The 13156-nt window shown below is 38.7% G+C and overlaps 1 long non-coding RNA gene across 2 annotated transcripts in view; it reads right to left on the bottom strand.

Annotated features, from left to right (window-relative positions):
- LOC110256762 (uncharacterized) overlaps positions 1–11325 on the bottom strand; it is a 30345-nt gene extending 19020 nt beyond the window's left edge. For both annotated transcript variants that reach the window (XR_014826382.1, XR_014826383.1), the window contains exons 1-2: positions 11184–11325; positions 8996–9016 (exon numbers count right to left, since the gene is read on the bottom strand). This is a non-coding gene — a long non-coding RNA (uncharacterized LOC110256762). The remainder of the gene's footprint in view (positions 1–8995; positions 9017–11183) is intronic.
- Between the last annotated feature and the right edge of the window lie 1831 nt (positions 11326–13156).

The raw sequence follows: 13156 nt of genomic DNA, 5'->3' as shown, positions 1-13156 counted from the left end.
CTTACAGACACCAGGAGTCATATTTTTTAATCCTGCCTGTCAGTTTCTGTTTTTTTGTTTTTGTTTTTGTTTTTTTTTGTCTGTTGTCTTTTTTGTTGTTGTTGTTGTTGCTATTTCTTGGGCCGCTCCCGCGGCATATGGAGGTTCCCAGGCTAGGGGTCCAATCGGAGCTGTAGCCACCGGCCTACGCCAGAGCCACAGCAACGCGGGATCCGAGCCGCGTCTGCAACCTACACCACAGCTCACAGCAACGCCGGATCGTTAACCCACTGAGCAAGGGCAGGGACCGAACCCGCAACCTCACGGTTCCTAGTCGGATTCGTTAACCACTGCGCCACGACGGGAACTCCAGTTTCTGTTTTTTAATTGGTGTATAGTTCATTTACATTAAATATAATTTCTGATACATTAGGGCTTAAGTCATCCATTTTATTTTTTGCTTTATGTTTGTTTTATTTTTCACTACTTTTTTCTGTCTTTCTGTGAATTACTTAGACCTTTTTTTCTAGAATTGTTTTTATTTAATCATAATGTTTTAGATAATATAAATAATGTTTTAAATACAGTTTTTTAGACTATAGTGTTAAAGTGTATTTCCTTGTATAGCTTTTTTGTGGTTGCTGTAGGTATTGCATACATATGTATGACATTAAACTATTAGCATCATAATTTTATCAAAATGAATGAAATGGAGAAAACTTAGCTGCCTTTGTGTCTCCTCACCTTCCCCATTTTTATAATTCTCCACACATTTAGAACAATATCAGAGAGTATATACTATTTTGCTTCAGTAATCAAACATAATAGAAAAAACTAAAGATGAGATTAAAAAGTCTACTGTATTTACTAATTTTTGCTATATTCTTTCTTTCCTCCTGATGTTCTCAGAGTTATTATTTTATTATTTCCTTCTTGTTTCAAGAGCTTCCTCCAGCTATTCTTTTAGGGTACCTAAGCTGGCGACATATTCTCTTAGTTTTTCTTCATTTGAAAGGGTCTTGTTTACCTTTTCATTCCTGAAGGATATAGAATTCCTTGTTGACAGTTCTTTTCTTTTAGCACTTAGAAAATGCCATGCCACTTCCTTCTGGCTTCCTTGGTTTCTAATAAGAAATCCATTGTGGAGTTCCCGTCGTGGCACAGTGGTTAACGAATCCGACTAGGAACCATGAGGTTGTGGGTTCCGTCCCTGCCCTTGCTCAGTGGGTTAATGATCCGGCGTTGCCGTGAGCTGTGGTGTAGGTTGCAGACGCGGCTCGGATCCCATGTTGCTGTGGCTCTGGCATAGGCCAGCGGCTACAGCTCCGATTAGACCCCCTAGCCTGGGAACCTCCATATGCCGCAGAAGTGGCCCAAAGGAATAGCAAAAAGACAAAAAAAAAAAAAAAAAAAAAGAAAAGAAAAAAAAAGAAATCCATTGTTATTCAAATTGTTTTTACCTTCTAGATATTGTTTGTCCCTGCTTTCATGATTTTTCTTTGTCGTTCATTTTTTAAAATTTTTCTCTGATGTGTCTTGTGAATTTCCTTGATTGATTTTCTTTGGGATTTGCTCAGCTTTTGGAATCTCTAGATTTAAGTTTTTTGACGTGTTTGAATTACTTTCACCCATTAGTTATTCGAGCCCTGCTATCTTTTTTCTTTTCTTGCAGGATTTCCATTCTATCATTACTCAGGGAGATAGAAATCTAGGCTCCTCACATGGTCTCCATTGACAGCATGGCCTTGGAGGCTCCTTGTTGCTGAGTAGGAATGAAGGTCCTGGCTCTACTCAGGCTTTTCTGATGTCACCCTGGGTGAAAGACAGGGAGCATCATAATATAGCCTTATGAGGTTGGAAGTCTAGGCTCCCCACCTGGCTTTTGCTAACATGGGCAGGAGTGGATCCACAGTAGTTTCTGTGTTGTTTGGCTGGAGTAAAGCAGATATTGTTTAAAAGTTTATTACCTTAATGGAGTTCCTGTCGTGGTGCAGTGGTTAATGAATCTGACTAGGAACCATGAGGCTGCAGGTGTGATCCCTGGCCTTGCTCAGTGGGTTAAGGATCTGGCATTGCCATGAGCTGTGGTATAGGTTGCAGACACGGCTCGGATCTGCCATTGCTGTGGTTTTGGTGTAGGCTAGCGGCTACAGTTCCCATTGGACCCCTAGCCTGGGAACCTCCATATGCCATGGGAGCGGCCCTAGAAAAGACAAAAAAAATTAAAAAAATAAAAAAATAAAAAAGTTTATTACCTTGAGAGGCTACTCTTCCTGGTCTTATGGTTAAAGAGAATAAGCTTTTGTTCAGGCCTCTTTTAGTCTGAACCTGTTGGTGTGTCTTGTTGCCAACTTTTCCAACACCCAGTCTGAGTTAGATGAGGCAAAAAGAAAATCTTGGGTCAAGATTCCTAGCTGGTCTTCCTTTTTCCCCCCTCTACCTTGGAGAATTCTCTTATTTTTTTCTATTAGTGTTTGTGGGTGTGTATGTTGAGAAATAGGGAAAAGTATATCTATTCCATCTTCCTGGAAGTAGAAATGGGAACGTACTGATTGGTTTTTGAATGTTAAACCAACCTTACATTCCTGAGATAATCCCCAGTTGGTCATAATTTATCTTTTTATATGGATAATACAGTGACCAATTTAAAATTAATTATGCCTCACTATTGATGCAAAGTTGTTGTTGTTTTTTTTTTTTTTTTTTTTTTTTTTTTTGTATAATCTACCCCAAACTCATTGAATCCAGCAGTGTTTTCAGCTGGAATGTGGGGAAAGGCACTATTCCCAGCCCTGTGTGAGCATCAGACACCTATCTTTAATCCTTCCAGATGGTTTTTTCTCTGGCCTTTTTTCACATGCATATGCCATTATACTCAGCTGAATGATTATCATTAACGTATGAATGGACTAAAAAAAAAAACTGTGATACAAGGATAAAATAAAATACAACTCAGCAATTTAAAATGTTCATTGCAGCACTATTCACAATAGCCAGGACATGGAAACAACCCAAATGTCCATCGACAGATGATTGGATTCGGAAGATGTGGTATATATACACAATGGAATACTACTCAGCCATAAAAAAGAATGACATCATGCCATTTGCAGCAACATGGATGGAACTAGAGAATCTCATCCTGAGTGAAATGAGCCAGAAAGACAAAGACAAATACCATATGATATCACTTATAACTGGAATCTAATATCCAGCACAAACGAACATCTCCTCAGAAAAGAAAATCCTGGACTTGGAGAAGAGACTTGTGGCTGCCTGATGGGAGGGGGAGGGAGTGGGAGAGATCGGGAGCTTGGGCTTATCAGACACAACCTAGAATAGATTTACAAGGAGATCCCGCTGAATAGCATTGAGAACTATGTCTAGATGCTCATGTTGCAACAGAAGAAAGGGTGGGGGAAAAACTGTAATTGTAATGTATACATGTAAGGATGACCTGACCCCCTTGCTGTACAGTGGGAAAATAAAAAAAAAATTATAAAAAAATAAAAATAAATAAAAAAAATAAAATGAACTATTGGTAGGATTGATAGGTGCTATGATGTGAGTAAATCTCAAAACAACTCTGTGTGGTAAAAAAAATTCATACCAAAACAAAAATATATTCTTCTTCTGTTTATATAAAATTCAGGAAAATGGTATTTAACACATAGTAGTAGAAACAAGATCCACAGATGTAAAGATTACCAGGGGGATTGAAAACACCTTGGGGAGGATGTGTATGATCATTGACTGGACTACATGATGGTTTCATAAATGTATACAAATGTAAACAGCTTCTAAATGTACACTTCAAATATGCACTTCACGTCGCTTATACTGTGTGACATGAAACTATCAAATTGTTCAAAAACATAAACCTACAGATTATTGCCATGTGGGGCATTAATTGCTTCTCTTCATCTCACTTAGAATTCTAATTTCAGTAGCCTTCCTTTCACTGACTATATGCATCTGAGGCCCCCAAATTCTCCTTTGAGTCACATTTGTTCCATCATGAACAGATTAGCTATGTGCTGACTGTGTACTTGGAGAAGAATTATGTTTTTACCATTTTGCAAATTATCCGTTGACAACCTTTACACCTATATACATACCTTTATTTAAAATATCAATACAGGAGTTCCCGTCGTGGCGCAGTGGTTAACGAATCCGACTAGGAACCACGAGGTTGCGGGTTCGATCCCTGCCCTTGCTCAGCGGGTTAACGATCCGGCGTTGCCGTGAGCTGTGGTGTAGGTTGCAGACGCGGCTCGGATCCCGCGTTGCTGTGGCTCTGGCGTAGGCCGGTGGCTACAGCTCTGATTCGACCCCTAGCCCGGGAACCTCCATATGCCGAGGGAGCGGCCCAGGAAATAGCAACAATAACAACAACAGCAAAAAATAAAATATCAATACAAATTCTTTGAGAGAAAATATCTATAAACTTTAAGCCTGAAATATTCTTTCATCTCCCGTCCTCTACCATGGACCATAGAGAAGCAATTTGATTTATAAATAGACTTTTGACAACCTGAGGATTCCTAGGAGGACACTGAACTTAAGAACAACCAAGTTTCATAACCTAAAGCATTATGTGAAAATGAAGATGAGACACAAGAACACCTGTATATGTCAAGACAAATATCAACAACAACAACAACAAAAAAAAGGAGTTCCCGTCATGGCGCAATGGTTAACGAATCCGACTAGGAACCATGAGGTTGCGGGTTCGGTCCCTGCCCTTGCTCAGTGGGTTAATGATCCGGCGTTGCCGTGAGCTGTGGTGTAGGTTGCAGACTCGGCTCGGATCCTGCGTTGCTGTGGCTCTGGCGTAGGCGGGTGGCTACAGCTCCGATTAGACCCCTAGCCTGGGAACCTCCATATGCCACAGGAGCGGCCCAAAGAAATAGCAAAAAAAAAAGAGACAAATATCAAGACCTATTTGGGAATTTGGAGGAGGGCTGGGGCGGGTTGCAGAGTCCAATAAAACTGAATAAAACAGAAAGCACAGGGGATTTAAAAGGAAACACATGGGAAAATTGAGGGTAGTGGTGGCTTGTTCTGTGGTATTTGAACTCATCTATGACATCTTAGGAGTAATTATCTTTGTGTTATACCCTCAAAGGAAAAAGCCAGGAGAAATATCAGACAGAGGGGCTATGGAGAAAAAAGAGACTAAAAAGAAAATTGGGCAAGAGAGAGAAAGAAGATTTGGATAAACGTATTTATGTCAACTTGCCATTAAAGATAGAGGACAAATTTTGGGGTGAGAAGCTCTCAAGTGAGAACTGTGGGTGTCTCAGAAAATACAAGTAAGCGAGGACTCTGTGAGGTGGGAAGGGTCCCACCTGCCAGGCTGCTGCTCCTCCAGCCCTCCTGTACGTACCTCCAGGGGCAGATGGAGGTATGTACAGACATGCTAAAAGTACTCACGAGGCAGACCTGAAGTGAGTAATTTCCATCTGACCTGGCTCAATCTCCAGTATCTGGCAGTTCTATTCAGAAAAAAAATTATTGACCTAGATGGAATTGTCCTTTTTCGAAGATGTCTTATGAACCAAAAATGTTCAATATTAGGTCTCTATATAAAGATTACCCTCATATCTATTGGCGCTACTCCCCTGGGAGGTAGGGCAGTAAATAAATATAATAATAAAGAATACATTTCAGTTGCAGTTATGCCTTAATAATGCTGGGAGAAATACATCTAATACCATGAATTAAGGCTGTTTGCTTTTTAATATATGTTAAAAATACATTTCAAGATAAGAATTGTTCCAAGCATAAGAAAAATATTCAAATGATTGCAATCTAAAAATGTCAAAGAAATTAAAGAAAAAAGTGGAGCACTGAAAGAAAAAAAAGGAGTTCAAGGAAGAGATTTTATAAGTTAAAAGCAAGCTAATAGAAAAAGTTAAAAGAGAGTTGGAAGTTTGATGAGAAAAGAAATTTAAGATAACATAGAACTATTACAGTAATGAAAACCACATTAGAAGCAGCTAGTATAAAAATAGGACTGCTGGAAACAGATTCAATGCAAAAACAACTTTAAAAAGATCACATGAACAAAATGGAAAACTAGAAAAATGTTTTGGGGAAAATAAAATATATAGGAAAGCAGATTAAGAAAGTTCAACATGTGTATAACTGGGGTTTCTGACAGAATAGAAAAAGTATTTGGAGTTCTGGTGATGTTGGGACTTTAAGGATAAAAATAGGGGGAAAAAAGCCAATTCACTTAGAAAGAAAAAAACAGACCAATTTCAGAATTCCCTAGGAATTCCTGTTGTGGCTCAGTGGTAATGAACCCAGCTACGATCCATGAGGATGCAGATTCTATCTCTGGCCTTGCTCAATAGGTTAAGGATCTGGTGTGGCCATGAGCTGTGGTGCTGGTTGCAGTCATGGCTCAGATCTGGTGTTGCTGTGGCCTAGGCTTAGGCCAGCAGCTTCAGCTCCAATTTTACCCCTGGCCTGGGAAATTCCGTTTGACATGGGTACAGCCCTAAAAAAAAAGCCCCAAATAATTATTTTCTGTGGCAGAATACAGTGGAGAAATACATCAATGATACTAAGGATAAAAAAACCTAACTCCAAATATTTTGTAGTCAAAGTACCCTTCACTTAAAAGATAAGAGGAAGACATTCTTAAGCTTGTATTCTTAGTGCATATAGCACAAATCTGTTTTTTTTTTAAAAAGTTGACAATTGCAGAATTTAATGCAGAATTCCCAAAGTGAAATTGGGAAATATTTCATATATTAAAATTAAATATCTTTTTTTTTTTTTTTTGTCTTTTCTAGGGCCGCACCCATGGCATATGGAGGTTCCCAGGCTAGGGGTCTAATTGGAGCTGTAGCCACTGGCCTATGCCAGAACCACAGCAGTGCAGAATCCAAGCTGCGTCTGTGACCTACACCACAGCTCATGGCAACGCCGGATCCTTAACCCACGGAACACCTTGCTCAGGGATCAAACCGGCAACTGCGTTGTTCCTAGCTGGATTCATTAACCACTGAGCCATGATGGGAACTCCTAAAACTAAATATCTTATCTTTCATCATGTAAGAACAATTGATACTAAAATTTATGAATTAATGAAGATGTTTGCATATATATGCATGATATATTTATATATAATAAATATACATATATTTACAAAGGTAATCACAAGAAGAAAAAAGAGACAATAAAACTTTTAAATTACCAGGAGAAAAATAAGTACACCCCTCTCCACACACACACACACACACACACACACCCACGTGCGTGCTCACCCACCACACACACACTCAAAACAAATGTTAAATTTTGCAAATATACCAAGAATATATGTTACAACTATAGATATAAAATTTTTTAAAAGACATAGCTCCTTTGTTGGATCCAAACGCTAATGCAATTACATGCCAAAGTAAGAGATACATTAAAAATTAAAGGAGTTCCCATCGTGGCGCAGCAGAAACTAATCTGACTGGGAACCATGACGTTGCAGGTTCGATCCCTGGCCTTGCTCAGTGGGTTAACGATCCGGTGTTGCCAGTGAGCTGTGGTGTAAGCTGCAGACGCGGCTCGGATCCCGAGTTGCTGTGGCTCTGGTATAGGCGGGTGGCTGCAGCTCCGATTAGACCCATGGCCTGGGAACTTAGATATGCTGCAGGAGCGGCCCTAGAAAAGGCAAAAAGATAAAAAAATAAAAATAAAAAAATAATTAGAAAAAGTGGCTTTCAGAGCAAACAACAGTGTCAAGGAAAACAAGGTTATTTCAGAATGATAAAGAAGCAATTTCATTAGGAAGGCATAACAGTCCTATATATATATATATACATGCACCTAATAGCAGAGCTTCAAAACAAATGTGGCAAAGCTAAAAGAACTGCAAAGGAAAATAAACAAATCCATAATTACAGTTGGAGTTTCAATACCCTCTCTCAATAATTGATGGAATAAGTAGGCTGAAGATTAGTAATACATAGAAGACTTGACAACACTATCAATTGATTGGACCTGAATGACATTCATAGAATTGTTTACACACACACACTAACATATTCTACAAGTACACACAAAATGTTTACCAAGATAATGATATTATGGACTATAAATAATACTTTCAAATAACCTACTCAAAGAAAAAAGCAAAAGAGATATTAGGCAGTGCTTTAAATGGAATGAAAATAAAACACAACACATTAAAATTTGTGAAATGATACTAAGGCTGTAGTTGGGACATTTATAGTACTTAATATTTATATTTGGAAAAAATTGTCAAGTTATCTGAGATTCTACCTTGAGAAATTAGAGAAAATGGAGCAAAAGAAACAAAAAGTAAGCAGATGATAGGAAATAATAAAGATCAGAGCAGAAATCAACGAAGTGGAAAACAGAAAAGCAGCAGAGAAAATCAACAAAATTCAAACTCTTTCTTTGAGAAAGTCAATAAAAATGATAAATCGTGGATCCCATTTATCAAGATAGGGAGCAAAAGACACAAAATACCAATATAAGGAATGAGAGATGTCATATTAGCACAGAATAAAAAGGTAATAAATGAACTGTAAGGGAATGCTATGAACAACTTTATGCCATAAATTAAACTTAGATAAAATGGACAAATTTATTGGTAGATCTACCAAAAATCACTTAAGAAGAAATAGATAATCTGAATAGTCCTCTATCTACTAAAGAAAACTTTATTTATTTAGTCTTTTTGCCTTTTCTGGGGCTGCTCCCGGGGCATATGGAGGTTCCCAGGCTAGGGGTTCAATCAGAGCTATAGCTGCCAGCCTATGCCATAGCCACTGGCCTACGCCATAGCCACAGCAATGCAGGATCTGAGCTGCATCTGCGACCTACACCACAGCTCACAGCAATGCCAGATCCTTAACCCACTGAGCAAGGCCAGGGATCAAACCCACAACCTCATTGTTCCTAGTCGGATTCACTAACCACTGAACCATGACAGGAACTCCTGTAGAAATTTATTTTTTAATTAAAATCCTTCCCTCCTTACCTTCATAAACTGGATGAGATTCTGGAACAGAAAAAAAGAGAAAAAAAAGGACATTAGGTAAAAACAAAGGAAGTACAAATAAATATGAACTCTACCTCTTAATAACTTCTAAATATTCATTCATTCATTTTAAGAAATGTACCATAATAATGTAAGGTATTATAATAGGGGAAACTGGATGTGAGTTATATCGGAAATCTTGGTACTATCTTTGCAAGATTTCTATAAATCTAAGACAGTTAAAAGATAAAATGTCTATTTTTTAATTTTTAATTCTCTTCTTATTGCTTTGTAGGGCCGCACTAGGGGTTGAATAGGAGCTGCAGCTATAGGCGTACAACACAGCTAAAGCAAATTGGGATCCAAGCCAAGTCTGTGACCTATACCACAGCTCACAGGAATGCTGGCTCCTTAACCCACTGAGTGGGGCCTGGGATCGAATCCATGTCCTCATGGATACTAGCCGGATTCATTACTACTGAGCCATGATGGGAACTCCCAAATGCTTATTTTTTTTAAAGGTAATAAATAATATGGTCTTCCTTCTCACGCATGTACATACACAAATCTCTCCCACAAAGATAACTCTAGGGAAAGACTGCTGTAAATACCCAAGCTCATTAACAAAAAAGAAGGGAAAACACAAATACAGAAAATTAGCGCTGTGTATAGCAATATAGCTACAGGTCAAAGAAAATTTCCAACAGAGCACATTTCCTGATCTGTGCTAATAAATTTTAAATTTTGATTAAATAGCTGATTTTCTAGGAAAATATAAATTATAAAATTTGATGTAAGAGATTAACAACATTGAAAAATATTAGCTAGACTCACTAAGAAAAAAAAAGAAAGAAGGTTCAGATAAAAGCTGAAAGTAAAGAGGAGAAATTATATTGGATAAAACAAAATCTAAAGAAACCAACACAAGCAAAAGAAATTGTGAGAATTCTTAGTGTTATTGCCTATATTACCAAAACCAAATGCTTTCCTGCTTTCAAAAAAATTATGATTCTGACAATACTTGTATTGTTTAGAGCCTTCAGAAGACAAGAGTCTTATACAGGTATACAAGTGAAACTGACATAACAGCGATTTTAATACTTGACAAAGACAACAGAAAAAAATGAAAACAGTTTGGCAGTATTAATATCCCCATTTAACAGATAGATATCTTTAGGTTTACAAATGTCAAGAAATGCATCCCAAGCCATCAGAAATAGAGTGGGCATTTTTTTTTTTTCTTGTCTTTTTGCCTTTTTCTTGAGCCACTCCTGCAGCATATGGAGGTTCCCAGGCTAGGGATCTAATCGGAGCTATAGCCACCAGTCTACACCAGAGCCACAGCAACCAGGGATCCGATCTGTGTCTGCAATCCACACCACAGCTCACGGCAACGCCAGATCCTTAACCCACTGAGCAAGGCCAGGGATCAAACCTGCAAACTCATGGTTCCTAATCAGATTTGTTAACCACTGAGCCACGACGGGAACTCCTAGAGTTGGCATTTGAATTCAAGTAAAGCAGTTTTCAAACCTAAAGTCTAAACTGCTATTTACCAGTAAAAACCATAAATACTCCCTTTAAAGTCGGAATAGGACAAAGAAACTCAGAACTCTACTGCTTAGTGTTGTTCTAAATACTTTACCAAAACAATTGAAAGAGGAAATAAGATGAAAGGGAAAAGATAAAATGAATATAATTAACTGATGTGACTCTATGTCTGGAAAACATTGATGACCACTTTGTAGTCCCAAATGTCTGGCAAATACAGTAATAATGATGGTGAAACTGACAGCACTAATGGCCTAAATCCAGATTGGGACTTGAATCCATGTGCTGAGACTCGAACCCAGCCTAAACCCTAGATTGGGACTTAAACCCACAGTTTTAAACTAGAAACACTTGGAGTTCCCGTCATGGCTCAGTGGAAATGAATCTGACTAGGAACCATGAGGTTGCGGGTTTGATCCCTGGCCTCGATCAGGGCTTAAGGATCCAGCGTTGCCATGAGCTGGGGTGTAGGTCACAGACACATCTTGGATCCTGCATTGCTGTGGCTGTGGCTGTGGCTGTGGCTGTGGCATCGGCCAGCAGCTATAGCTCCGATTAGACCCCTAGCCTGGGAACTTCCATATGTCGTGGGTGTGGCCCTAAAAAGCAAGTAAATAAATAAATAAGAAATACTCACCCGATGTCTGAACTCACTGAGGTTCATTCAGGTTCTTCATGCCTCCGCACAGAGGGAATTCAGTGAGAGACAAAGTGATAGGCAAGAAACAGATTTATTAGAATAGGACACTTGTGAGAGATGCAAGCCGGCAGGCAAGGAGGCCCTGCCCCAAGGATCTGGAGTTATTTCATCCAAGGGGAGTTGGGGTTGGAAAAGATGGCCTCTTCCTCTTTCTTTGAGTAGTAGCCCCGCCTTAGAATCTAGTAAGGTGTGTACTCAAATCAGCAGAATGGGCGGTCCTCAAACTCCTGCTTTTGCTCTGAATATGAATGCAGGCCTCATCCCACCCCCCACCCAATGACCTGAGGCAATTCTCGCACTTCCACTGGTCAAGCAAGCCTGCCTTGTTCTGGTGGCTTTCTTGAGCAATTAGTAACTGACAGTGATCTCCCAACATTCCCCGGGTGTCCCTATGATCCTTTATTGGGACTTCTACAACTACCTGAGCCTACCCCATCCCTATCAATAGTGGGAGTGAAATATACTAAGGCATACATGGGACTAAGAAAATTTTAAGGGTAAAATGAATGATGTGAGCCTAGCAGTATCTGTTAGTAACAATATGTTTCAGTGCTCATAAATGGTGATACAGACTTGCACAGGAATAGACTCATAGAAGGAGGAGCTAGTTGTGTTCCTACACAACACCAGAGTTAAAAAGCCAGAAAGAGATCCGAATGGATGTGAGAACTTTGCATATAAAAGCTGGCATTTCAAATAAAAGTGTATTGGTGTGGGGGATGCTAGCTTGTTATTTGAAAAAAATCACAAAAGCAAATGACTATTACCTATCTTATTCCAAAATAAATTCCAGTTAAGTGTTTCCTTGTGGTTCAGTGGGTTAAGGATCCAGCATTGTCACTGCTGTAGCTCTGGTTACTGCAGTGGCTCTGGTTTAATCTCTGGCCCAGAAACTTGGTCCACATGCTGTGGACACAGCCAGAAACAAGTAAGTAAGTAAGTAAGTAAATAAATAAATAATTTCAGTTAAGTAAAAAATTAAATGTAAAAAATTAAGCCACAAAAGTATTGTACACCAAGCAGGTAAATTTTATAGATCTTCCCAATTTGGGAAAATACTTTCTAAACATACTGTAAATTCCAGACATCAAGGAAAAGACTAAGACATTTGGCTCCATAAAAACTTTGTGCAGAGTAACAAAAGAAATAAACAAATATCATGCCACTATGGTGTAAAAATTACTTGCATTACATATAACACAGAGAGAATGCCTTAACATGTAAAAGGCTCATATAAATCAATAAGAAAAAGATGAACAATCCTTTAGAACATGGCTATCAAAGGATCTGAACAAGAGTTCACAGAAAAAGAAAGAGCAATGACAGTCAACATTTGAATAGAGGCTCAACTTCACCACTAATCTAACAGTAGCAGATCTAAACAATGACAAGATTGCATTTCATATCCACCAGATTAAAAGCTTGACATTATCTGGTGCTGTCAAGGACCTGGGTAACTGTTTCGAAGGGAGTGTAAATTGGCATCACCTTCTTTAGAAAGTCATTTGGCAACACAAATCAAAACTTTAAATATGCATGGACTTTGATTCAGCAACCTCATTTTTTAGGAATTTATCCTACAGAAATACAGTGTTGGTGTAATTCTACAAACACAGACACACACACACACACACACACACACACACACAGACACATGATCACACACCACTGTAGTAAATATGTCGATTTCAGAGCTATTAAGTACGTTACTACTTCCCTTAGGTAGGAATTTTCAGTATCATTTTAAAGTGCAGTTGAAGGCAAGCTACCTATGTATCTCTAGGGAAAGGTGTTGCTGGCTTGAAGATCATTCCTTATTTACATACAACTTGTTGATGACTTCACCGGAGATTGCCAACTTATTTTGTGCAAACTGAGAAAACCACTACTTCTTTCTGGTCAGGCAGAGG

The sequence above is a fragment of the Sus scrofa genome, chromosome 14 (assembly GCF_054392235.1).
Source record: "Sus scrofa isolate SSC_HxYL_T2T_F1_AM1 chromosome 14, Sscrofa_HxYL_maternal_Yorkshire_Landrace_v2.0, whole genome shotgun sequence".
NCBI lineage: Eukaryota > Metazoa > Chordata > Mammalia > Artiodactyla > Suidae > Sus > Sus scrofa.
The sequence above is the reverse complement of the archived record's forward strand: the minus strand, read 5'-3'. Positions and strand labels throughout refer to the sequence as shown.